Here is a 25,887-nt window from a genome sequence, read left to right as displayed (position 1 = left end):
GTTTTGTTTTGTTTTTGAGATGGAGTCTTGCTCTGTCGCCCAGGCTGGCGTGCAGTGGCTCTATCTCAGCTCACTGCAACCTCTGGCTCCTGGGTTCAAACGATTCTCCTGACTCAGCCTCCTGAGTAGCTGAAATTACAGGTGTGTGCCACCATGCCCAGCTAATTTTTGTATTTTTAGTAGAGACGGGGTTTCACTATGTTGGCCAGGCTGGTCTCGAACTCCTGACCTCAAGTGATCTGCCTACCTCAGCTTCCCAAAATACTGGGATTACAGGTGTGAGCCACCTCTCCCAGCCTGATACATGGGGTTTTATATACCTTTTTCTAGAAATTTTGTGAAGTATCAGAGGCCATCATATGCTTCTAATTTTTTACAGAATAAAGCCTTGTCTTCTCAGCCTCATACACAAGGCCATTTATGATCAAGCCCCAGACTATCCTTCAAGATGCATCTTTCCCCTACAACTTCCAGATCCTTTACTGCAGCCACACAGAAGTACTTCCTTTGTATTCACTTATTGATTCATACCCTTGTTCATTCATTCAACATACAGACAGTATCTCATTTGTTTTTCCAAACAATCTTGTAAGGTAGGCCGAGGAATTATCATTCCTCCCAGAGCAGGGACATGAATACCCTGTTAGGGCATTTGAACATAATCCCTGAAGGACACACAGATTCCACAGAGGACATAAAATTCAAGAGATTTTTGTCATGAAATTGAAATTGTTTATTTTTGGAAGATAACTCTGGAGGCATTAGATAGAAGAGTTGACAGTGGACACAAAGGATATTGTAATGATCCAACCAAGGAATTCTGAGTCTAAATGAATCCTGTGGTGATGGGAATGGAGAAGTATGAAATCAATATGAGAGACCTTTAGGAGGTAAAGTAATGGAGGGCTTGATGACATTAAGAAAGGAAGTGAGGGGGAAGAAGCCTCCAGGAGGAGATCTGGTTTTCAGGCTCCGGTGATTAGATAATGGTGGCCCCATTAACTGAAATGGGAAGTGTAGGCAATGCAGGTTTGTGAGGGAAGGTAAATATTTTTACATGTTTTGTTTTAGGTACTGTGTGGCATCCAAGTTGAGATGTCATCAGGCTATTTAACATGTGAATCTGGGCTCTTCTGAGTGGAGATATCAAAAATGGATTGACATAAAGTATCTATTTTGTGCTCCTTCCGCCCTGTCCTTTTACTCTCACCTGATTGATCAAAGAATTTAAGTGCCAATTTCTTTTTACCACCAGCTTAGAAGTATTTGTGAGACAGTGAAATACAGGCGACCATTGCTGACTGAGTCCAGTTGCCTCCCTGGAAGGCAGTTTAGCAAAAAGAGCCTCAGTTGACAGTATGCCAACCCTATGTGGAAGATTTTCTTTTAAGCCACAATGGATTGCAGCTCTGATTAAAAAGTGGAATCTCTTTTTTCTACCCCCTGAAACTGGGCTTGGCCATAGAACTTGCTTTTGCCAATGGGACATTAGAAAATATGACCTAAGCAGAGGATACAAAAGTTTTTGCACATTGGGGTTTGCCCTCTATTACTGCTGGGAAATCTTCTGCCACCATGCAAATAAGCCCAAGCCAGCTTCCTATGAAAAAAGGCAACATAGAGGGAAATCCCAGCCACTCCAGCCATCTCTGTCTTCTCTGCTATCTTGTATGTGCCAACTGAGGCCCTAGATGCCCTTGATTGTGGCTTTTCAGCCATGCCACTATTGATTATAAAATATTATAGATTGTTCTTTGCCGTGGGAGTGGAGGGCTGTCCTGTGCATTGCAGGATGTGTAACAGTAGCTCAAGCTTCTATACACTAGACACCATAGCACTACTCCTTACCCCATTGTGGCAGCTAAAAATGTCTCTAGACATGCCCAAAGTTCCCCAAGGGGACAAATCACCACCAGTTGAAAACCACTCATCAAGACCATACATATGGTCTTAAAGCTATGCTCAGATATATTTTTATAATAGTAGCAAGTAACACTTATATTTATTATGTGCTTATTATGTTCAATACACCATGGCATATTTTATGTGGATTATGTTATTAATCCTTACCATAAGCATAAGAGATAAGTATTATTCTTATCTATATTTTACAGATTAGGAAACTGAAGTACAGAAAGGTTAAATATTATGCCTAAGTTTACCTAGCTAGTAAGCAATAAAGCAGATATTTGAATTCAGGCAGTCTGTTTCTAATATAACTCATTTACCTACCATTCAATTCTTATGTCTCTTTACATACTAAAATCCAGTTGTAAAAGAATATGTATAAGGTAACATCATTTTTTTTAAAATGAAGAAAACTCTATGTAGGCATAAAGAAAGCCTGCAAGGATACACATTAAAATGTAAATAGTGGTTATCACCAATGCGTGTCGGAATTACTTACACTTGCTCTGTATGTCTAAATTAAAAAATAAATGTCTACCTGCCTTGAAGAAGGTGCAGAGTAAACAGAAGAGAGTAACATGTGTATAAAATAGCTGCAAAGCAAGAAGAGTAATGAAGTAAGCACTAGTAGAAGTAGAAATGTAATGTGAAAATTAAGTAGAAAATGATTATTTCTGACTAGAAGCATCTGAAAGATGGAGGAAGATTTCAGTAGGTACTGAAGGATAGTTAAAACTTTGACAAGTGCACACGAGACAAGAAGGTCTAAGATATGGGAGCAGGAATATGTGGGGCATGCTTGTGGAAAGGCTATAAATCTGATGCAACTTGAGCAAGTAGAAAATAAGGTGAGGAAGAAAGTCTGGGGCTTACTATTGGAGGATATTGAGTGCCAGAATAAAGGGCTTAGATTTCATGATGAGCTGCTGCTCATGTTGAGTAATGGGGCAATAACGATTAGCAAGAGAGAGAGACAGAGAGAGAGAGAGAGGTAGTGCTAGTAGTAGTAGTAGTAGTAGTAGTAACAAAGAATTGGAAGGAATGGAGAGAAGAGGATATGAGTAAAAACTTATGGGCAAAATAATTACATCCTTAACTGAGATAGCAGTAAAAACAGAAACAACACTGAATGTTGTGAAGAACAGAAAATGGAAGCTCATCAATATCAGCATTTAAGGGACGATAGAGTGAGATATGCTAGAAAAGTAGACTGAAAATAAGAAGTAATAGAGGCAAGATGAAACTATGAAAGGATCATCTTCAGGAAGTCCTGGGAGGAGACAAAGTGAACCTAGAGTGACAGTAGAGTTTGGATGAAACATTCGATTGACAAAGAGAAGGCTAAGGAGACTGGGTAAGAGCTGATGGATGAAAGGAGATGCGCAGAGGCAATGAGATGAAAGGCTAAGAGGTTGTGGTAACACAAGGGTTTCAGAATTTCAGGTTTTGAAACTGTGAGTTTCAAAGTGAGAACAGTTCTAGTTTGTCTAGGATCAATCAATGCTGCTATTAATAGGCATCAAGATGGGCCAATTGTGACTATTATAAATGTTTTGTATCAATTTGGCACTACCAATAGAAAGACCAGAAGAAAGACAAAATCCACTGTGTAATTTCATCATCCCTCTTCCCTCTTCTGGGTGCATGTTCTATCCTACTCCACAATACTCAAACACGTCCTTACAATACTCCCTGTCCCAGATGCTGTCTCTTCACACTTGGCTTTGCCAGGAACAAATAAACAGCAGAAAACCCAGCACCTACTCATTTGGGAAATCTTCCTCACAGATGTCTGGATATCAAAAATAAGACCCAAGCCCTTCTTGGAAAGCTCAAATATACATATAGTTTTCATTACTTTTCTGTCTTTTATATTAATGACTTCATATTTAAAATAAAATCTTTGCCATTATTCCCCTCCACTTCTCATAGTGGACAGAAAATTCTCTCAACACATGTACATCTTTTTGTTTTTTTTCCCAAAAAAAGACATTGAGGAAAAATCAAATCAATTTGGAACTCACAGAATCACAGATCTTGGAATTTTCTGGAATCTTTAAGGAAGCTCCTGTTATAGTTGTCCAGTCTAAGTGTAATAAACTCAGAGAATTGCTTATACTCTTTTTTTTTTTCCTGAGTTGGAGTCTCACTCTGTCGCAGGCTGGAGTGCAGTGGCATGATCTTGGCTCACTGCAACCTCCACCTCCCAGGTTGAAGCAATTCTCCTGCCTCAGCCTCCCGAGTAGCTGGGACTACAGGCGCACACCACCACACCTGGCTAATTTTTGCATTTTTAGTAGAGACAGGTTTCACCATGTTGGCCAGGCTGGTCTTGAACTCCTAACCTCAGGTGATCTGCCCACCTCAGCCTCCCAAAGTACTGGGATTACAGGCGTGAGCCACCGTGCATGGCCTATACTCTTTTTTTTTTTTTTTAAATCAAGGCTCTTATTAAAAAGATCACTTAACATACATACACATATATATGGTTATTTTTTATCTTGTTTTTATATAAAAATAGAATTTTACAATATCCATTACTCCATATGTTGAAAAAAAGTATACCATAGTCATTAAGAGTGGCAACTTCAGGGCCAGCCCATCAGAGTTTAAGTCCTAGTTCTACCCCTAAGCATTTGTGTGACCTTGGACAAGTCATTTAACCTATATCTGCCTCAGTTTTCTCAACTGTATATTGATACTATGAGAACTTAATGAAGCAATATATGCAAAATACTTGGAATAGTGCCTGGCATATAACATGAAGTATGTACTTTTAAGCCACTATTATTATTTTTCTAGCTGCCAAAGGATAATGAACATTCTTCTAGGTGAATAGACATAAAGTCACATTTGTCAAAGTGGCACAATGTTTCAATTTATTTAATACTCTATAAATTTATTCAATGTCCTCTTGTTAAGTATTTAGATATTTTTCCAGATTTTAGCTACTAAATGCTGTATCACTGGATACATCCTTAAATATTCATACCTTTATTTTTCTAGAATATCTTCTATCTTCCCTGAAGTTGGATTACTGAATGAAAACATAATTAATTTTGAAAATATTTGCCAATTAAGTCCCAAAACTGTTATAGTAATTCACACAACTGTCTGCAGTGCTCGAAGTGTGTTTTCCCACACACAGGGGCACACACAAGTGCCAGTGCTCAATGAAAACAATATTTTAAAATTGTTTACTGATCTGATAGCTGCAAAATGATATCTTGAGCTTTTATTTCTCTAACCACTAGCGAAACTGAACTTCCCTTGATATGATATTTACTAGTTGCCTTTTCTCTTTTATAAGTTTCTTATTTATACACTTTGCTCTTTTTTTATTATCTATTTCTTATCATTTTGTAATGTTCTTGGAGAGTATGTTTATTAACCCATTTTACGCCATATGGTGCTACCCTTTTCCTGTATTTTAAGACATCATTGCCTCTGGGTACTAGTGGATAGCCACCCTGTAGATGATGGCTCTGAATCAAGATTTTTCCTGACCTCTGAGGATTTGTGGCTATTGAAGTATGTATATTCAATGCAAATGCATTAGGAGATGTGCATGTTTCCTATTATAAAATCAATGCTTCTGTGAATCTCCCTGAAATGAGACAGTGTCACATTAATCTTTATACTTTACGTAAAGTAAAAGAAGCCTTTTCCTGAAAAGTGATTTTTGGCTTATTATGATTTATTATCTCACTGTAAGCCCCATTTCTCCAGGTTAGCCTTACAACCTAAAGTGGTGTATCCTTCTCTGATATCTTGTAGGAATATATAAGAGACTCAGTAAGAAGTTAACACAGTTTCTGAGAGGCCCAAGGGCTCTAGGATCCCTGTGACTTTTAATTAGCTCAGGGAAGGCCTGGTACCTCCTATCTCGAATGTTCACTAGATCAAGGATTATGCTGTCTTATATCTATGGCTTTTGTCTTCCCGTGAAATTATAAACTCTGTTGTCATTTTTCATTTTGCTTTTCAGGAGCCCCAGTGTTTTCTTGGACACAGAACAAGCCTATTTGGCATCTCTCCCTATGAGTAATGATCTATTTATGGACTGGTTTCTCTGACACATTTCTGCTGACATAGTTCTCAAGACACAGAAGAAGAAGAAATGAAGTTGGGCCAAGTGGTACCTGAGTGTGGCAAATGGGATAAAGGAGCAGGTGATTCACTCAGTCAGTCACAACACATTTTTTTCTAACTCCTTCTATATACTAGGCTGGGGTCCACCTACCGGTATGGCACAATTTGAGGAAAACCGCAAGACACATCTAAGTTAAATCACTTCCTTCAACATTAAAGGTTCAGTTTCTAAAGTTCTTAGCAATACCTTAGCTGTGATCAGTAGCCTGAGCAAAGAAAACATGAGAGTAATCAAAAGGGTAGTAAACAAAATTGAAGGGCTGCTCAAAGACAGGAGGGTATTCAAAACAGACTACTGTTTTGAGCATTATAAATTTTACACGAGCATTATAAATGACATTTGAGCATTATAAATTACACGAGCATTATAAATTCACACTTTGAAAAAGCACAGGTACTGAGCATCAAATACTGAGGAAATCACATGGTTCCGACCTGGGGGTGGATTCATGCTGGCTGCAATGAAGCTGAAAAATGAGAAGAGAGAGAAATTGAAATGATACCATTGTAAGGTTACAATGGAGACTGCTTGGGCTGATGAAGGGAAGGAATGGTGTGTTTCCAACACAAAGCACAGAATATGCACCACAATAAGGCAGAGTAGGTATAGAAGATAAATATCCACAAACTGGCTAAAAGACAATTTGCTTGACACAGTGCTCAGATATACCCTTAACATCTTTTATGCAAGTTCACTTCTCAATGGACAGATGAAGTCATTAAGAAGATTATTACTCTATAACCAATTCTGATCAACAGTGATGTGAAAGCATGGAAGACATCCTCAAAACTTGAGAGTTCCTGACTGTCAAGGAGGAATAGTGTAAGAACTTCCTAGAAGGAGCAAAAATCCCTTAATCTAGAAATGGTTAAAAGGACTAAATGTATGTATATGAGAGGAGGGGAATCTCAGAGTAAAAATAAGACTCAAAAAACTATAAATCATTCTGCTAGGGAAGAAAAGATGTATTATCTAGGGCAGCATTAAGTTCTCATAGGAGCGCGAACCCTATTGTGAACTGTGCATGCAAGGGATCTAGGCTGCGTGTTCATTATGAGAATCTAATGCCTGATGATCTGAGGTGGAACAGTTTCATCCCAAAACCAACCCTCTTCTCCCCCGACTCCCAATCTAGTGAGATCAATGTGACCAAAGAAGGGGGGTTTTCAGTAAGTTCCATTTTAAAGGCCATATACCAATAGTGATACTTAACCAAGATAAATGCGTTAAAATAAAATAATTAAAAGGATTTATGAAATTCGTAACAGCAAGAATAAACTAAGGGAATAAGAGTTGAGAAAACACTGAGAGATAAAAGGATGTTTTACTGGGTTTTGTAAGACTAAAAGAGGTAGGCCGGGTGCGGTGGCTCACGCCTGTAATCCCAGCACTTTGGGAGGCCGAGGCGGGCGGATCACGAGGTCAGGAGATGGAGACCATCCTGGCTAACACGGTGAAAGTTTTGTCTCTACTAAAAATACACAAAAAAATTAGCCGGGCATGGTGACAGGCGCCTGTAGTCCCAGCTACTCGGGAGGCTGAGGCAGGAGAATGGCGTGAACCCGGGAGGCGGAGCTTGCAGTGAGCCGAGATCGCGCCACTGCACTCAAGCCTGGGCGACACGGCAAGACTCTGTCTCAAAAAAAAAAAGAATAAAAGAGGTAAAGAAAAATTGGAGCAGATGATGGAGAAGGAAAAATGCAACTTGGCAGTTTTCCTATTGCTCTGGGCAGGGGTGGAGGGGAAGTACGAACTGTAAAACGGTCTGGGTGAAGGGGAGGGCATCATGCATTTAGGAACAGCAAGAGATGTCTAAAATGGGCAGAAGAGTAGACAAAGACAAAAGCAAGGGAAAAGTAGCTCTGGGAAAAAAGGGGGCAGAAAACTGGGAAAATGTCCAAGGAGAAACTCTCCTGGGTGAGGTCCACACACAGCAATGGATAAAGTGAAGTTTGTGTTTAGTAGGGCCTCAATGCAGTGCACTTACAGACACATAGATGCATTAGAATGTGTATGTTGAATTTTGTGGAGTAAACCAGTGTTGGTTAGTTAATATAAATTTCTGTAATTTTGGAAGAAGCTATGATTTTTTGTTGGTTTTCAACATGTCCATATCTGGAGGATGTTGCTGATATTTTTGTAATCTAAGATCAAGGAAGGGGGAAGACAAATGATAGTTATTGAGAATGAACAACGTCCCAGAGATTTACAGACAGCTCAGATGCTCCTTACAACAATCATATGTGGTAGGTATTATGAACCCATTTTTCAAGGAAGAAATTGAAGGTTAGAGAGGTTAAATATCTTTCCCATGTTAAAGCTAGTAAATCAGAACTGAAAATCATCTGGTGGATTCCAGAGCCCAAGCTCTTCCTATTATCCTATACTATGTCTGCAAGGCAGTGCAAGGATATTAAAAACTCTTCAAACATCAGGTGGTGTCATCACTCATGGCTTGTACAGCTTTGGGGCTAGCCTCTTATCTGACCCTGTCTTGTTAAAATATGCTTCTTTAGAGCAATCGTTTCAGATCTCTAATCCAGTGCATTGTTGGCTCATTCTCTCCCTACCTATTGCCAATTAGGCATCTAGCTTCCAACTCTCAGAAGCTCAGAGTCATTCCATTTATTCATTGCTCTTTTGATTGACTTACTCATTCACTTCCATTCACTTACTTATTACACTTCCATTCACTCACCCATTCCACAAATATTTAATACATACTTAAATATATTGAATAAATAAAAGAACAGGAATGTGCCTAGTTTCAACTATTGTCTAACTGCCAAGACCTCCATCAGCCTGTTCAGATTCTATCTAGACTATTCATCCAGTTGAATTTTCCTAGTGATTCGGGTCAAAATGGTTTTAGCTGCTCCCACTCCCAGCTCTACAGAGGTCGAGGGCATTGAGACCCTTCTTTTGGCACTGAGTTTGGTGCTTTCAAACCACACAGCTATGTCTGGCAAGACCTTGGTGCTTCTAATCTAGGTAGTCTTGAAATAGCTGATTCCTTTTGGATCAACTCAGATCCCTGCTCTCTTGACCCTTTCCATTTTCATCTTTTGTAAGCAGCCCCCTTCTACACCCATCTACAGTTTTAAAATCAAGGCTGAGAATCTTCTTAACTCCTCTGGGTAATCTCAGATAGTCCTCATATTAAGAAGGGAACATGGTAAACATAACACCTAATACCCTTAAGTAAGTAATTTTGGGCAAATTAGGTAAAGAGATTCCCTGTATGAATGCCAAACATGTACTCAAGTTTACCATAAAACACTTCCTAGACACATCAAAGAGAAACACATCTGATCCTAGGGTGATTTATATCCTCAGCCAGCACATGCATTTCTATCTGATTCATACTATATGCTTTAGTTTTCAATTGAAAAATGAACAGTAAAAATTTGAGTTTCACATTGCCGGAAGAGTTACTTCATCTCCCTTCATTTTCTATAAAATCATGGTGCTAAATTAGTAACAATGTATTAATGAGTACTTGTGCAGAATTTTAAAATTTACCCTCCAATACTTTATCTCAAAACAATTCTCTTTGAGTTACCCTTGTTTTCATTTTACAAATGAAGCAATTAAATCTCAGAGAGGTTAAGAAAATTCTCAGCTGCACAGTGAATAAGCCAGAAGTAAGGCTTACACTCAGAACTTTTGACAGAAATCTCACACTCTTTACAGCACACTCTACCACTTCCAAATGTTTTCTATGTTCTCTTTCGGGGGGGCATGTATGAACTGCAAAGCTGTCTAGGGGAGAGTGTGGGGATCATGCAGTAGGAGTCAGCAGCAAGGGCTGCCCAAAATATGCAAGAGAGCAGACAAATACAAATGCAAAGGGAGAACTGTCTATTCATTTCCTTAGCCTATTTTTTGATGGTATTGTTTGTTTGTTTTTCTTGCTAATTTGTTTGCGTTCCTTGTAGATTCTGGACATTAGTCCTTTGACAGATGTATAGATTGTGAAGATTTTCTCCCAGTCTGTGGGTTGTCGGTTTACTCTGCTGACTATTCCTTTTGCCATGCAAAAGCTGTTTAGTTTAATTAAGTCTCACCTATTTATCTTTGTTTTTGTTGCATTTGCTTTTGGGTTCTTGGTCATGAAATCTTTGTCTAAGCCAATGTCTAGAAGATGGCCAAAAACATGAAAAAGTGCTCAACATGACTAACGATTAGGGAGATGCAAATTAAAACCACAATGTGATACCACCTTACTCCCTCAAGAATGGCCATTATCAAAAAATAATAAAAAAAATAGATGTTGGGGTGCATGCGGTGAAAAGGGAACACTTCTACACTGCTGCTGGGAACGTAAACTAGTACAACCACTATGGAAAACAGTAGGGGAGATTCCTTAAAGAACTAAAAGTAGAACTACCATTTGATCCAGCAATCCCACTACTGGGTATCTACCCAGAGGAAAATAAGTCATTATATACAAAAGATATTTGCACAAACATGTTTATAGCAGCAAAATTCACAATTGCAAAAATGTAGAAACAGCCCAAATACCCATCAGTCAACGAGTGGATAAAGAACCTGTGACTGATATATTGATGTATGTAAGTATGTACATATATATGTGTGTATGTGTATGTATATACACATACATATGTATATATGTGTATGTATATACACATACACACATATATATACACATATATACATATGTATGTGTATATATATATACACATACATATGTATATACACATATACACATACATATATATACATATATATATATATATGATGGAATACTACTCAGCCGTAAAAAGGAATGAAATAACAGCATTTGCAGCAACCTAGATGGGATTGGAGACTATTATAGTAAGTAAAGTTACTCAGGAATGGAAAACCAAACATCATATGTTCCCACTCATAAGTGGGAGCTAAACTGTGAGGAAGGAAAGGCATAAGAATGATACAATGGACTTTGGGGACTCAGGGGGAAAGGGTGGGAAGGGGGTGAGAGATAAAATGTTACAAATTGGGTTCTGTGTATACTGCTCCAGTGATCGGCAAACCAAAGTCATCACTAAAGAACTTATTCATGTAACCAAATACCACCTGTTCCCCAAAAACCTATGGAAAAAAAATGCAAAGGGAAAGCAGCTCTGGAGAAAGGGGGCAGAAGATTAGGGAAAAGTCAGAGGAGAAATTATCCTGGGTGAAGTCCATATGAAGTGACTGATAAGTATGTGTTTTCATCTCCTATAATAATCAAACAATTATTTTTAATTCCCATTTAAAAATGTTTAAATCATTCTCATTTACAGAATATTACCCTGGGAATTATAATTTCATTAAACTTTCTTTTGGTCAAAAGTATAATCACTTACGTTATAGGAATTCCTTAAACTCAAATTGAGAAATAATCCAGAATTTTTTTTTGAAGAAAAAGAAAAGTTCTCAAGTCTCTTGCTGTGGTTCTAGATGTTCAGTAGCAGGTCTCTTTGAAAGGTGAATCTACCTTGGCAGGTAACCCATCATTATTATCAGGATGGTGTCCAACGTGGTGTGAGGGGGAATCTAGCAGAAAGTCTCTTGGCTACAGAAGATCTGGTAGGCCAGGCAAATTCCTAGACAGTAAGAAGTGTCCCTGGGGTGATTATTAAATGCTTTCTGAATTAACAAGAGGAAAAAGAAACCCTCATCTCAGCAACTGTCCCCTTGGATCCACAACAAAGAATCTTGAATTCAAGAAAACACCTAAAGGAACAAAAACTTACAGGTGAGTGGAGAGTTTGGGAGAGAGGGGAAAGATTTCGCTCTTGGATGAAGGCTCACCCTTTGATGAAAGAAGCTATGTGGAGTTCTCTCCTCCAAATGCTCTATTGAAAAAGCTACAAATTATCTGATAAATTCTGATTTATTCTCTAGTGACCTTAACCTTCTTGTAATGTCAGGCAATCCATTCACCCAGTGCTGAATGATTAAATTTCTCCTCTCTCAGTTCTTCTTCCTTAAATTATATTTTCTCTATATGTGTTTAGCTTTCCACCAGCTGCCTCCAGACTTACTTTCCCTGATGATGCTCATAAAAGCTAACATCTTTTAAGAGTCTAGGCCATCATATTCTCTTTTAACTTGGTTAAACTTTCCAAGAATTTTACATTTCCTTTCAATTGGTTTAGTACATTCTTCCATGTAGTTGGCATTTAAATGAGTGAAAACTTCTGTTCAAAGCAAGAGAACCATAAAACATTCAATAATTGCTCTCCAAGGAAATTCACAGAGACGGAGACTCAGACTTAAGTTTTTCAGGCAACACTGCCACTCCTTACACAGCTTCCCCAGGAGGGACTCCAGGCACAACTTCAAGTAGTCCAAAGCTTCTTTATGGCCCCAAAGTCCTCCACAGAGCTGCCTCTGGCTGCTGTCCCCTAGACCACACAGACCACAATAAACCACATAAGAACATCTGTCAGCATTTCACCCAGAACCAAACCTAGTAACCAGAGGTACCCTCACACTTAAAGATCCCAAGATAGCTAGATTTCCCATAGAAATTTGTGTTTCCTCAATAACAGTTCATATATAGAAGTAAGAAGGTATCTGTCCTAAATATTTTTAGTTCGCCAAAGGTATTTTCTCACCTTGATTCCTTAATCTGTGTCCCATTTGCTTATTTTGTTGTAGCACTATACAAATGAGTCTTTATATTAATACAAAATGGAGTTGTATTTCTATAGGTACCACTTAATTTCATCTTCTTCCATATGAATTGCACGGCTTTACCTGGCCATCTTCCATCAAGTGGCTAGAGGGAGGCAGAATTCAGCTCCATCAGGAAGAATGCTTTAATGTTGGAAGGTCCCACAGTGAAATAGGCTCATGGCATAAGTAAGCTCTCTGGCATATGCCCCGACCACCAGAGATCCATGTACCCGAAATCCAGGTTGAGACACCTCAGCCTCATTAAGAGCTGTCCTATGGGACCAAGCCCCTACATTGGGGACCATTTTCCACTATGCATTCATAGATCTCCCCCATTCTCGGCCTCTGGAGCTAATGTCCCATTTTAGATGTTCTCTTGCTCTCCTGCGTTTCAGACCTAGTGATTGCTACTGGTGTCTTAATCCATTCTCAAGACGACAATTATTTTTTCTTTTGTTCATTTATTAAATACATTTTAATTAAATTTATAGAGTGTGACAGGTATTCTTCTACGTCTTGGAGGTATAACAATGGACAAAATATACAGAGTCCCTCATCTTATGATGCTTACATAGTAGAAGGAGGCCGGTCACAAATAAACAAGTAAACAGACATACGAATAATAAGGCATTTATCAGTACTAATGCAGAAATGCAAATCAGAGTAAAGAGTTAAAAATTAATGGGTTGAGTGTTTTAGACAGTTATGAGGGAAGGCCTGTCTGATGACACTTGAGCAGATGTGGTGGTAGAAAAGGGAGACATTCAAGTTTTTGTAGAACAGGCATTCTAAACTGAGCTAACAGCAAACGCAAAGACCCTGAGGTGAAAGTATGTTTGGGATGTTTGATGAACAACTCTCAGGATCCTGGTCAACCACAGCTCACACCCAATCAGCTTCTATCTTGGGTATATCCACTATAGTCACCAAGAAGGGGAAGAAATGGAGCCCTGATGCCAAAAAGGAGAGGCTGGACAGTTTCTTGTGACATAGTATGAAAAAAGAGATTCCAGCACTGAGTAGGTGGCTGGGATTCTTAACATTCACACCTCAGTTCCATGATTCTGTGAAAGCATATATATGTGTCTACATCCAGGTAACCTATCAGTATAACTAAGGCAAATGAGACTTGAAAAACATATTTAAGTAATAGTGATAATAGTGTTATCTTTATGTTTGAGAAAGGTAGACATTATCACCAATTCCCAAGTATTTGCATGAAAATAAAATCATGCAGACAAAGAGGGCTGAAGTTTAATTTTTATAGCAAAGTTTTGATGTATTGATCAAATGTTTTCATTTTCCCACCTCTTGCTATGTTCTGAATTCTGCAGTTCATGGATCAGCAATGACTAAAGGTGATATTCTGAAAAGTTTTCAAATTATTAGCATATTGAGTCATATTTTCAACTTCTGGTTTAAGTCTCTATTTTTTTTTTTCTTTTAAGGAGGCAATATGGTTTGGCTGTGTCCCCACCAAAATATCTTCTTGAATTGTAACTCCCACAATTCCCATGTGTCATGGGAGGAGCCCGGTGGGAGGTGACTAAATTATGGGGTGGATTTTTCCTGTGCTGTTCTCAACGATAGTTAATGAGTCTCACGAGATCTGATGGTTTTTAAAAAACAGGAGTTTCCCTGTACAAGCTCTCTTTTCCTGCCACCATCCACGTAAGATGTGACTTGCTCCTCCTTGCCTTCTGCCATGATTATGAGGCTTCCCCAGCCACATGTAACTGCGAGTTCTCCATTAAACCTCTTTCCTTTGTAAATTGCCCAGTCTCAGGTATGTCTTTATCAGCAGTGTGAAAATGGACTAATACAGAAGGTAAGAGTGTTATTCAGTATTTTAAAGTTTGACATCTAAATGGTTCTAAGCGCTATGTCAAGTGATATAGCCCTTATAGCTGTATATCACGGGTATATAAAAAATAATGAATGATAATGGCAGCTACAGTATCATTGGTCATGTTGTAGACTCTGTGTTAAGGCAAGTAATTTATTTATCTCATAAAAACATCACTGTGGAAGGGGTACTTTTATTATCTCCATATCACAGATGAAAGATCTGAGACTTAATAAGAGTAAGGAATTGGCATAACATCACAAAGCTAGTGGATGGCAGAGCTCAGCCTAGAACCTAGCTCCATCTGACACTCCAGTCCAAACTCTTAACCACGACATGATCCTGCTTTCAGAGCAAGGAAGGATAATTAGAGTATTTAAGAATCAGAGTTCTATTTATGCTACTATCATGGAGAAAAATCATTGGTTAGTATAACAAAGACTTCATGACTTGATTAAAATTAGCAGGTAAAATTCATTTATCTTGGAATTCATTCCTTAAGGTTCAGGATGGCAAGAAGCTAAACTGAAAAATAAATCTCTACCAATAGGTTTACAGATGAACACTCTCCCTAGGTAACATGGGCACCACCTGATCTCAATATTACAGCTGATTGTTGTCTAACTTCAAAGTGTTATTCTATTGTGAGAATATCAGGCCATGGAGGAGGAGATGATAGAGTGCAGTGAGGGGTTATATGGGCAGGGATGGGCAGGAGGATGGGCACGCAATCTCTGCAGCCATTTGTGGGTTAACAGCAGTTACATAAGGCATGAATTTCAATGCGCCAGAAATCCGTTGCTCAAGCTAGTATTTGTGGAGTTCCCTTGTTCCCTCTTCTTGATGTGGGGGTTGATTTGCAGTCAAGTGTAATGAAATCAGCACTGGTTTAACAGGCTGGAAACTGCCTGTTATCCCAGCCTCTTCAATCACTAGTTGTGGAACCCTGGACAAATCACTTAACCTTGATGGACCTCAACTTTCTTATCTAGAAAAATTAGACAATTTAAAAATTAGATTAGCCCTTCAAGCAATTCTGTGAATCAAGGAGAATTTACAGCTTTTGCCATTTATTAAGTCCTCTCTTTATTTTTTTCTCTTGCTAGAATGTGAATGTTTCCAAAGTACATCGTACAGTAGGTAGCTCTTCAAATGAGCTCAGAAAAAATATTTGTTCAATGACTGAATATACATGAGGACTGATGGCCAAAGGACCCTAAGATATATCAACTGAGCTCTATTTTAAGATGGAAAGCAGCAGTCATCCTTTTCATATAAGAGTAATATTTACCAAATATTTATTAATGAAAAGAAATTGCTTCTATTTGAAATTATAGCTAAAAGTAAATAGTAAAATAATATGTAAAGTTAATCCTACCTTTATAAAAATAATAAATGTAAATGTTAATGGACCAAAAAAGTTGAAGAAATATACACCAAACAACTGATAGTGGTTTTCTGGGAAAGAGGTTAGAGCAGAAATACGAGTGATATTTACTTTCTACACTAAGAACCTCATTATATCTACATTTTGTATTTTATCATAGTACACATATAATTGGCTTAATTCATTTTTAGTTGCTAAAATACATTGTTTCAAACTAGCCTGGCCAGGAACTGTCTGTGTCACATATTACATGTCAATCCATGCAAAAAAAAACTAGACCCAAAAGACTGTCTCAAACCTAGAGATATTCCCTTGCTTTTACAGCAGAAAAAAAAAAAAAACATACAGAGAGATAATGTTTTTTCCAGTTAATACAAGTGTGAATGAAAAGGTCTTTCTATTTTTTAGTTCCTGTGACCCCCAGGAGGGAAGGCTGCGGGCTGATTATTAGAGCATTTGAGTGTGTGGGTTTGCCTGGAAGCGATAGCTAGCAAAGGCTGGGAGATGGGAAAATGATAAAGCATGCTTGGCTTACAGAGCTGCTGAGCCGAACAGCAGTACTCTCACCCAGATATTATTCTTGTTAATTGTATCTGATTCCACTTGATTATGTATTTCATTGAATCTAAATGTTGGTGGGGGAGGTCACTGCTCCATGCTACTCATCAGAAACCTCAATAAAAAGGGCACCCCAGAACCCCTTGACAGAGAGCCATGCAAACACATTACCCTTCATTGTGACAGATTTGCTCCAGTAAATATGATCACTTTTTCTTCACCCTGCGTCTGTAAGCATTTCTAGAACACTTGATGCCATAATACCCAGAGAAAAAGCCCTTTCTAACATAATGGAGGCAATATAAAATATGGACTATCATGTCATGTAAAAATTTATAACATTCACACAAACAGCGGATTATTTCTTATGTGTATGCAGTTCTTCTCTCTGTTGTTACTGATGAATGGAAAAAGATAAATGTACCATATAATGAGGAAATAACAGCCCGATGTGGAGCTGACTGCTGACTTCCCATCCAGTAAACATGGACAAGCTGCTGAAGCTCTCATCTAAGGCTTCATGGCATCATGGGTGGCAAGAAGGTTATGGGGTGATCTGAAACTCTACACCTTTGAGAATCAGAAGAATTAAATAGGATAAGCATAGATTTTGGACTCAGACCAGGTTTTCAGTCCAGCAGTAGCTTTGAGAGCTTAGGTAAGCTCTTAATTCAGTTTTCTGAGACTTGGTTTGCTCAGCTGCCAAATGGGGATACTGATACCTATTTTCCAGTGTGTTGTAGAGGTTAATAATCCATAGTAGTAGCTCATATGGTACATAGGAGGCCTACTGAAAATGTCTTTCATCTATCTCTTTTTATCCTTTCCATTCATGCTTCTTTCCTTTCTTCTTCTTCTTCTTCTTCTTTTTTTTTTTTTTTTTTTTGGCAGAAATAGCCAAGCTTTGTCATTCTACCTTCCAAGCTTGGCCATTCTACCTTCTGACCTCAAATCTTCAAAACAGGCCAGCAGTGCTGTAAGCCAAGACCAGCCAAGTTTATAAATGGAATAGTTTTTTTCTCTTTTCTATCTTGGGTCTTGGGTCTTCAAAAAACTTAAAAATATGGAAGTATAGTAATAACTACATGTAAATTTATAAATTAAGGACTAGTCTAGATGATCTTTACATTTTGCTCTAGCCCTAAGACAAAGAGATAAATAGAGAGATGACAGGCAGATAGAGCTTTTATTCTTATTCTTTTGGCTTTGCTTTTACAATGTGAACATAACGTTTATTGACCAGAAGATTAGCCAGGTCATGAAATGCTTATTAGCAGTTCATACCGCCATGATGAATGGTGTTTCAATATTTTCAATCAGGGCCCTTTCCATATACACTGTTCCTGCATTTTTACACCAGTGTAGGAAAGCTAGGATGTACCCTTTGTGGAAAGAGCAGGGCTGGGACTAGGGTCAGATGAGTGAGGCACCTGCATTGGGCACAAAATTTAAGACATTCCAAAAAACTCAGCAATCAAGGTAAACAATATTTTAATGCAACATTTAAAAAAACATAATGCAACATTCCATGATGAACACACACAGTATCAAAATTTTAAATAAAGTCAGGAACCAATCCGCGTTTGCTTCTCTCACCCCACCCTCACCCCAGCCCTGGGCAGAATCTGGGTCTGAAATTAGAATATGAGAATTCTGGCCTCCATTCTGATATCACTTAACTACAGTAAGCAAAAGCCTCAGGTAAGTTGCTGCAGTTCCTTAGTTCTCAGTTTCCTTGTGTCATTTCACTTGAAAGTATGATTAGGTAACTTCTAATGAATCTTTGAACTTGGAACAATTCTATGATTTTCTATAATGTGAAGTTTCTTTATTTGAAGTGTCATCAATGACTCAAAAGGAGAAGTTGGTTCAGTAATTGATTCAGTCATTCAATCAAAAACGTTTACTGAACACTTACTATATGCCAAGCACTATGTTAAGCACAAAAAAATACAGAGTTGGGGACTATTGAAACACATAGAAAGAGAAGCCAACCTTAGAGTTAAGAGGTCAGGACAACTTCCCTAGAAAGTGACTCTGACCTAAAAACTCAAAGGAGTTAGGGGAAGACAATGATGGAATTCCAGAAAGAGGGAACAGCATGGCGAAAGGCCTGAAGGTAAAAAGAAAAATCTCATGGGGGTAACTGTAAGAAGTTTAGTTTGGATGAAACATTAATAGGATGGATGGGGGGAAAAAGTCTTTGATTACAGCACAGTAATAGAAGTATTTGCCAGAGTATAACGCAAAGACACAGAGTTATGAGTCAAACCTGGGTTGCAGTTTCTGCCCTGCTGCCAAATAGCTAGATGACAGAGTTTCCACATCCACTGGGATTCTATTTTAGAACACCTCACAAATTTTTCCATGAAGGGAGGCATTTAATTTCCTATGGAATGTTGTAAATCTCACATTTGAGATATTTACAGTTTATGCCCCTCAGTACCGAAGAGGTGCTGTAATTAATACAAGTAGTCGCTTCCCTAAAACAATCTGCTAAACAGCTAAGTCCCTGTTGTCTGATGCCTATGAGCCTGAAGGTGCAAAGACTAGGCTAAACGCAAGCAAACTTTCATCTTCCCCAGACAGGTGTGAGAAGTGGGCAACTAGGCAAGTGTTATTGGCAGGTACTCCCAGCACATGTCTACTCTACCTAGGCTTATGACAGCCGAGCTGGTCTGTGCCTGCCATATTTGTGTCTGCTGATTTAATTTCTGCACTTAGGAAGACAGGATTCAAGCCAACTATTTATAACCAACCCCCCCGCCCCCAAATTTTTTAATGAACGCAAAAGCACACCATCTCTTGAGTCTTGAGCATAAAGTCAAAGCTTTATGTTTTTAACCTCACTGCTATTACGCTTAATACTCTCCATTTATTAGGTACTTACTCTATCTGACCTTTACAACGAACTCAGCTAATCCTCACAATCCTCTGCAATGGGCTCCATCTTAAAAGCAGGAGTAATTGAAAGCACAGAGAAGTAAAACCGTGTGCCCAAAGTCACACAGTTTATAAGTGGCAAAGCCAGAATTGAGAATTCAATTAATTTAGAATTCTGAATTAATTCAGAATTAATTCAGGTTAACAGCCTAACTCTAGAGCCTGTGCTCTCAACCGCTGTGCTACATAAACAAGTCAGGCTCATCAGCCTGCATACCCAAGTGGTACCATTGAGGTATGGCACTCAGAAGCTCCTTAAGTTTCCAGGACATTTAAGGATCTGAATTCTCTGAGTTTTAGAGGACTCACTTCAGTCATTTAGTTGTGGGGAAGGAGAGCATCTTCTGTATCTGTCCTCAAATCTATCTTTGCATGCTCTTGGAGAAAGGCATCCTTTCTCCTCTCTCTCTCCTCTCCTGTTCTCATTTCCCAAACCCTTTGTTCTTAGACACTAGCTGGTTCCATCTGCTCCCCTTTGATAAAAACTGCACTTGAGACTCACTGTACCTTCTCACTGTACCTACAGCCTCATAACTCTTTCCCCTGCTAGACTTCATAAATGACTGATAGTTATGCATTGCACGTTTTTTTCTTCCTCCCATTCCCCACTGAACTCTCTGAAATGGTTTCTGAGCACACTGCTATACTAAGATTGCTTTCCTAATGGTCACCAGAAAACTCTTTTTCATTGTCCTTTTTCAGTTCCCTACTTTCAACCTTTTCAAACTCCCCTCACTTAAAATCATCCTGGTAATTTATACATTTGATGAAAGGAAATTGCTTGTACAATTATGAAAATGGCCTTTGAGACCTGACTCTGATACTTTGTAACTTGGTAACTATGGACAAGCTACTGGGACCTCTCTGTTTCAGCTGCCTCAGCTGTAAAGTGGGAATAGGAGTCATAGGTGTTGTCAAGATTAAATAGGACTCCATGTGGAGGCACTTAAACAAGTCCTGGCAGAGTTGGGACTGTTTCTGTGAAGTCTGAGCACTCCTCATGGTTCCCTGAGGCTTTTGCTTTCATGCCAGTTCTTTTCGTTCTTGTCTGAGTATTCACTTCCTATGCTCTTTCCTGGGGCTTATTTCTCTCCTTAATCCCTACATTTTGCTAAATGCTGAAATTTAGTCTTTGGCTATATGGTGTCCTCTTCCCATCTTCTTCCCTAATAAAAATAATACTTGGCATTTACTTTGAAATCACTAGATGCTGGGATCTGTACTAACGCTTTCCAAGATGCTCTGGTGTCACCCCAAAATCAATTTCTGCAAAACAGCATTAAACCTTTTACTTTCCCGAGCTAACCTCCTTCCCCATCCCTCTGTCACCATCAATCCAGCTACCAACGGTCAAACCCAAAGTGCTATCTTTGATTTGCCTTCTGTTGCACTCCCCGTAGTCAATTTGAAAACAAACTCTGACTATGTTTTTTCCCCATTCTGGCATCTCTTAATGGCATTTTCAGATTCAACATGAAATTCAACATGTTTGGGCTTGGTTCAGTAAGGGACCTAGTTCCTGGGTCTGCAGTGTTGATGGCTGGAACACAGATGATCTGGCCCTCATTCCAGGATGCCAAGATGCAATGAGCTCTTTAAGTAAGATCCTTATGAACTCTCTGGTGCAGATTAAAGTTTTCACAATGTATATTAAATCAGGAAATTCTGACAAGAAAGGGGGAAAAGGGAATTTATACACACTGCCATCCTACTATGTATCGGCAACTGTGCTAAATGCTGTTGCTTCCAAGATGCAGTGATGAGCTCATTTTTTAAATATAAAAAAAAATGTCATGATGCTATTTCCTAGTGGCACTTCAGGGTACAGTTCTTCTTCATAGGGGCAGCTGAGAAAATGTGGGTTTTGTTTTGATTTGTGGCCTCCCTGGCACATTTTAACACTGACCTCCAAGTCAGTTGATCACCTTGGACAAATGGAAGTCATGATTTATCTTCTACTATTCTAATGCAGGAATCATCACCTCATGGCTGGATTTCTCATTCATTTATTTAATGATTCATTCAACAAATATTTATTGGGTCCCTACTCCATACCAGGCCTGTGCTAAATGCTGGTGATGCCACTGTGAATGCCTTACTCTCGCAACGCAAAAAAGGCAGTTACACAAGTGAATGCTGGGAAAGAAGAGGGTGATACACGAGCACACAGAAGAAGGAAGGCCCTTCTTATATTAGCAGGCTTTACTTCACTTGTCTTTCAGGTACATCTCCTCTTGTCCACCCCTACTGCCACCACCCTCGTCATTTAACACCTACATTTCCACAATAAGTTCCCTGCCTCCAGTCTCACCACCTCCAAGTCATCCTCCACACTGTGGTCACAGTCATCATTCTCTAATGCAAATCTGATCATGTCTCAAACTTTCTCAACTTTCAAACAAACACCCCTAGCCTTCCCCATATAATTGAAGTTCTTATGCTTGGATAGTTCCATTCACACTTGATTGCTGCTTATGTCTCTTGCTTGATGTTGTGCCACTGCAAAATGCTAAGAACCCATATCTGTCGCTACAGCCACACAGAACTACTTCCAGGCCTTACAGAGATATTTCTGCCTGGAAAGCCCTTCTTTCCTCCTTGTCCTTGTTCAAGACTCAGCTAATGTCAAGCTCTCTGAGAAACCTTCTTAATCTTCTTACTCTCCTTGAGTTGGATGCCCTCCCTTTGTGCCTCCATGGCATTCTGAAAAATATCTCTGAAAAACTCAGCATATCTCTGAAAAACTCACTCTATAGCATTACTTGTTAATTGGTGCCACCCAGGTGCTGTTCACCCTCAATGGCTCTAACCACATGAGATGGCTTATTGTTACCCTAATTTATCAGGCACTCTCAAGTATTTCCTCTGCCTGGAATGTCCTTTCTATCCTTTCCTCCCTGGTAAAAGACTATTCATTTTTCTCAAAGATCACCTGCTCAAATCCTCTAGGGAAAGGAAAAAATCACTTTCATGCCTGTACTATTGGCACATGGTTTAACCTACAATTATAGCAGTTAATCAGATTACATCATAGTTAAATACCTGTTTCCTTGATGATTGGGACCATTTTTTACTTTCTCATCTTTTTTTTTCCCCAGCCTCCAGCATGTAACAAGTACTTATACATGTTTTCTGAATGTTGAGAAAATTCAGGAGGAGGGGATGAAGTGTACAGCATACACGTTAAGAGCTCATAGTACAATACAGAACTATCCTGCTTTCTATTTCATGTGTGTTCATCTTGTATTTACAACTAGAACATAAACACTTTGAGGGACAGAACTATGTTACATATTTTATATGACTTCCAATGCTAAATACAGGATAGGTGGTCAATAAATGCTTGTAAATAGAATCTAGTATAATCAAAATAAACTGATCTTGCAGATGAAGGAAGAGGAAATATATAGTAACAAAGCAAATAAAGAGCTCTAGTGAAAGCAAAAAATATTATTGATCTTTTCTTGCCAAGGTTTTCAAAGAAAATGATGAGAGTGTTCACCATGGGATAAAAAGGACATATGCTGACAATTATAGTTAAATCCCCTCTATGCCAATTTCACTTGAAAATATTCCTGGAAAGGTCTTTACTTCCCTAGTTATTTGAAAATAAAACACTCATATTTCTATCTTACTGAATACCTTTAAAAATCATGAAAGCGAAACTATTTTAATAATTAGCATCCCTTTCCCAATTCCACCCCCCCACCCCCCGCTTTTTATATTTTTTTTTCCTTTCTTCAAAAAGCTTTTCACCTTTGGCTATGCTTACTTATGAGTCAAGATTACTTTCATAAGTGATTTCTCAATTAATCTCACAAATATCATGCTTTCTCCCACTTCAAAGAAGTCACAAAATGTTAAAGATAAAAAGGTCCCCATCCCAAGCAACAGAGAGACTCCCCAACCTGTCATCTCAAAGTGAAGAGAAGCCCTCACCCCCACCCGTGAGGAGCAGCAGGCATAAGTACTGAATCTGAGCTTCCGGAGTTTACTTCTGTCAGCATCAGCTTGGCTTCCAGGTTCCCCATACACTTTTCCTAAAAATCCAAGGCTCCCGACGTGCACAAGAGCCAAAAATGTACCTGTCTGCCCATCCCTCCTTCCAGGTACAACCAACACGTCAAGATGGAGAGACTTTCACACGAGGCACTTTCTAGATCTAAACAACTAATTCGTAAGTATGCTAAACGTTATCCCAGAAATAGTGAAGTCTTTTACGCTCCAGATGTGACGTTCCAGACACCTCAAAACTAGAGTCCCACCAGAAGAATAGGAGCTGCCAACCATACAAGCAGAAGGGGCATAGAAATTCAATGAAGGCTGTAGTGTACGTCCCCTCCAGTCAACCTCTTTCTACCTTCATTAACCTCTAGTCACACCTCTCCTAACTGACCATTATTTGTCCCTCTTCTATCTCCCTTTGTCCCAGTCCTGGACTCCTCACGGGCTGACCCAGTCTCCGCTGTTTCAAAAGGCCATTCGATTTGATGCTTTTCCCGGGTGCAGCGGGTGCACTGCACTCTGAGATCCCGCCCCAGCAGTAGAAAGGATTTTAGGAAATCCTTTTCTCAGGACCTTTTCCATCGGGCCGAAGAGATATTCAGAACCGTGCCTGTCCACCAACTAGATAGCAGACACCACAGAATCTCTCCCAGGAAAGAGGTTGAAAGGAAAAAAAAAGACATCCCCACAAAGAAAAATAATAACCCAGAATCCTCCACATATTCCACTCGTGCGTGTCATAAAACCCTTGGGAAATGGGTTGGGAGAGGATAAAGCCCGTCTTCCCACTGCCGCCGCCGCAGCAGCAGCCCCTGTCCAGCTCCCAGCGCTGCCGCGGTGGTGTGCGTGAAGACAGCACCTTCCCCGGGGAGGAGAGATCCTAGCGCCCTCCGTTCTAGGAGGTGATTATGGCAAGCCTGTCAGTAACTCATCATTTATCCTCGCACTGACCCGAGCCTCACCCCGGCGCCTTTGGCACTGGAGCTCGATGAGAAAGCCGAAGGCTGCCCCTCCAATTTTCCAGGTGACACACACACCCCACCATGCGCCTAGGACGCAGAGGGGTGGAAGGGAAGGATGACAGGTGCCCATGCCTGAGGGAAAATCAATGGCAACCCTTACAGCTTGGGGTGAGAAATCTCAACCCCCTCCCGGGTGGGAGGACTTGGCGTCAGCTACCTGCAGGGCGCCCCCGCCTGCACACCCACCTAACGCGTGCAGGCTCGCGTTGCAGCCCGGAATGCAGTCAGGAGGGTGGAACGGGACGGAGGGAGCCTCCACGCCCCCTTTGTCTCCACGTTTCCCAGATGACATGGAAGGAAAGTTTATGAGCAGGGAGGTGGTAGCTTTCTGCTGGGTCAATCTGACACCACGCAGGAGGCGACCCTCCCTGGGTTCGTCCTCTCCTCTGCACAGCCCCGGCGCCGCCTTCATCTGCACCTCGACACCCACAAGCAAGGCATGGGACACCTGCGCCGCCGGGTCCGGCCAGGAGCTTGCCCCGCGCTGCCCCACTGCCCCGGCGCAGCGACTTCCCCAGCGGCCCGGCTGCGGGCGCCCCACTCACCTCCCGCAGCTGAGCGTCCTCCAGTGCGCCCTACTGGGCCGTCCGGCTCCCGGGAGCGAGGTACATTCAGGCGGCGGCCCGAGACACGCTCTCCAGGCACTGCTGCATTCCGCTTGCGTGGGAGAGCAAGCCGGCGAGCGCGCGGCGCGGGCGTGTACTAGTGTGTGTTTGTGTGAGTGTGTGCGCGAGTGTGTGTATGTGTGTGTCAGTGTTTGTGCGCGCGCCCGTGGGGCGGAGGTGCGCGGGATCACAGATGCCGCTGGGCGCCCATCCCGCGCTCTGCCTCCGCCGCTGCCTCCTCCTGGCGCTGCAGCTTGCACAGGGTCCAGGTTTCAGGATCTCCTGTTTGTTTAATGAAAGGAAAGAGCAAAAGGCTGGCGCGGAGGGGGTGGAGGAGGGGAGAGGCGGGGAGGGTGCCGGGCTGCGCATGCTCAAGAGAGACTCAGCGCTGGCTCCAGAGCCCAGGCAGAGCAGAGAGTGAGCTCGGGGTAGAGGCGAGCCAGCCAGATTGCGTCCAGCGGCAGTCGCTCCGCGGGGTTCCCAGAAGGCAGAGGGGAAACCCCGCCGCAAAGGTGCGCCCTGCGCTGGGACTCCGCGGCGCATGCAGCGCTGGAAGCCACTGGTGGGATCCCCACCCATCCTTGGAGACCGCTTCTGCCTCGAGTCCTCGGTAACGTGGGGCTGTCCTCTCCCGGTGTGGTTTTAGCGCTGGCGCGGGCGTCCCTGTGGGCCATTCTCTTGCTTCTACCCCGCGGGCAACCGAGATGCGTCTCCCCAGAGGTCCAGGAGGAACCACACGCTGCAGGTCGCCCCGAACTAAAATGAGTTTCCTGGTGTGTGCTTCTTTCTTC

The 25,887-nt window shown here is 40.7% G+C and overlaps 1 protein-coding gene across 1 annotated transcript in view; it reads right to left on the bottom strand.

Moving 5' to 3' along the window:
• The window catches only part of PLPPR1 (phospholipid phosphatase related 1), a 298,422-nt gene extending 273,010 nt beyond the window's left edge, over positions 1-25,412 (bottom strand). The window contains exon 1 of the mRNA XM_054501460.1: positions 25,037-25,412. The gene's annotated coding sequence lies outside the window, so the exon portion shown is untranslated. The remainder of the gene's footprint in view (positions 1-25,036) is intronic.
• Between the last annotated feature and the right edge of the window lie 475 nt (positions 25,413-25,887).

This window comes from Pongo pygmaeus, chromosome 13 (genome assembly GCF_028885625.2).
Source record: "Pongo pygmaeus isolate AG05252 chromosome 13, NHGRI_mPonPyg2-v2.0_pri, whole genome shotgun sequence".
NCBI lineage: Eukaryota > Metazoa > Chordata > Mammalia > Primates > Hominidae > Pongo > Pongo pygmaeus.
This window is presented reverse-complemented; position numbering and strand designations above follow the sequence as displayed.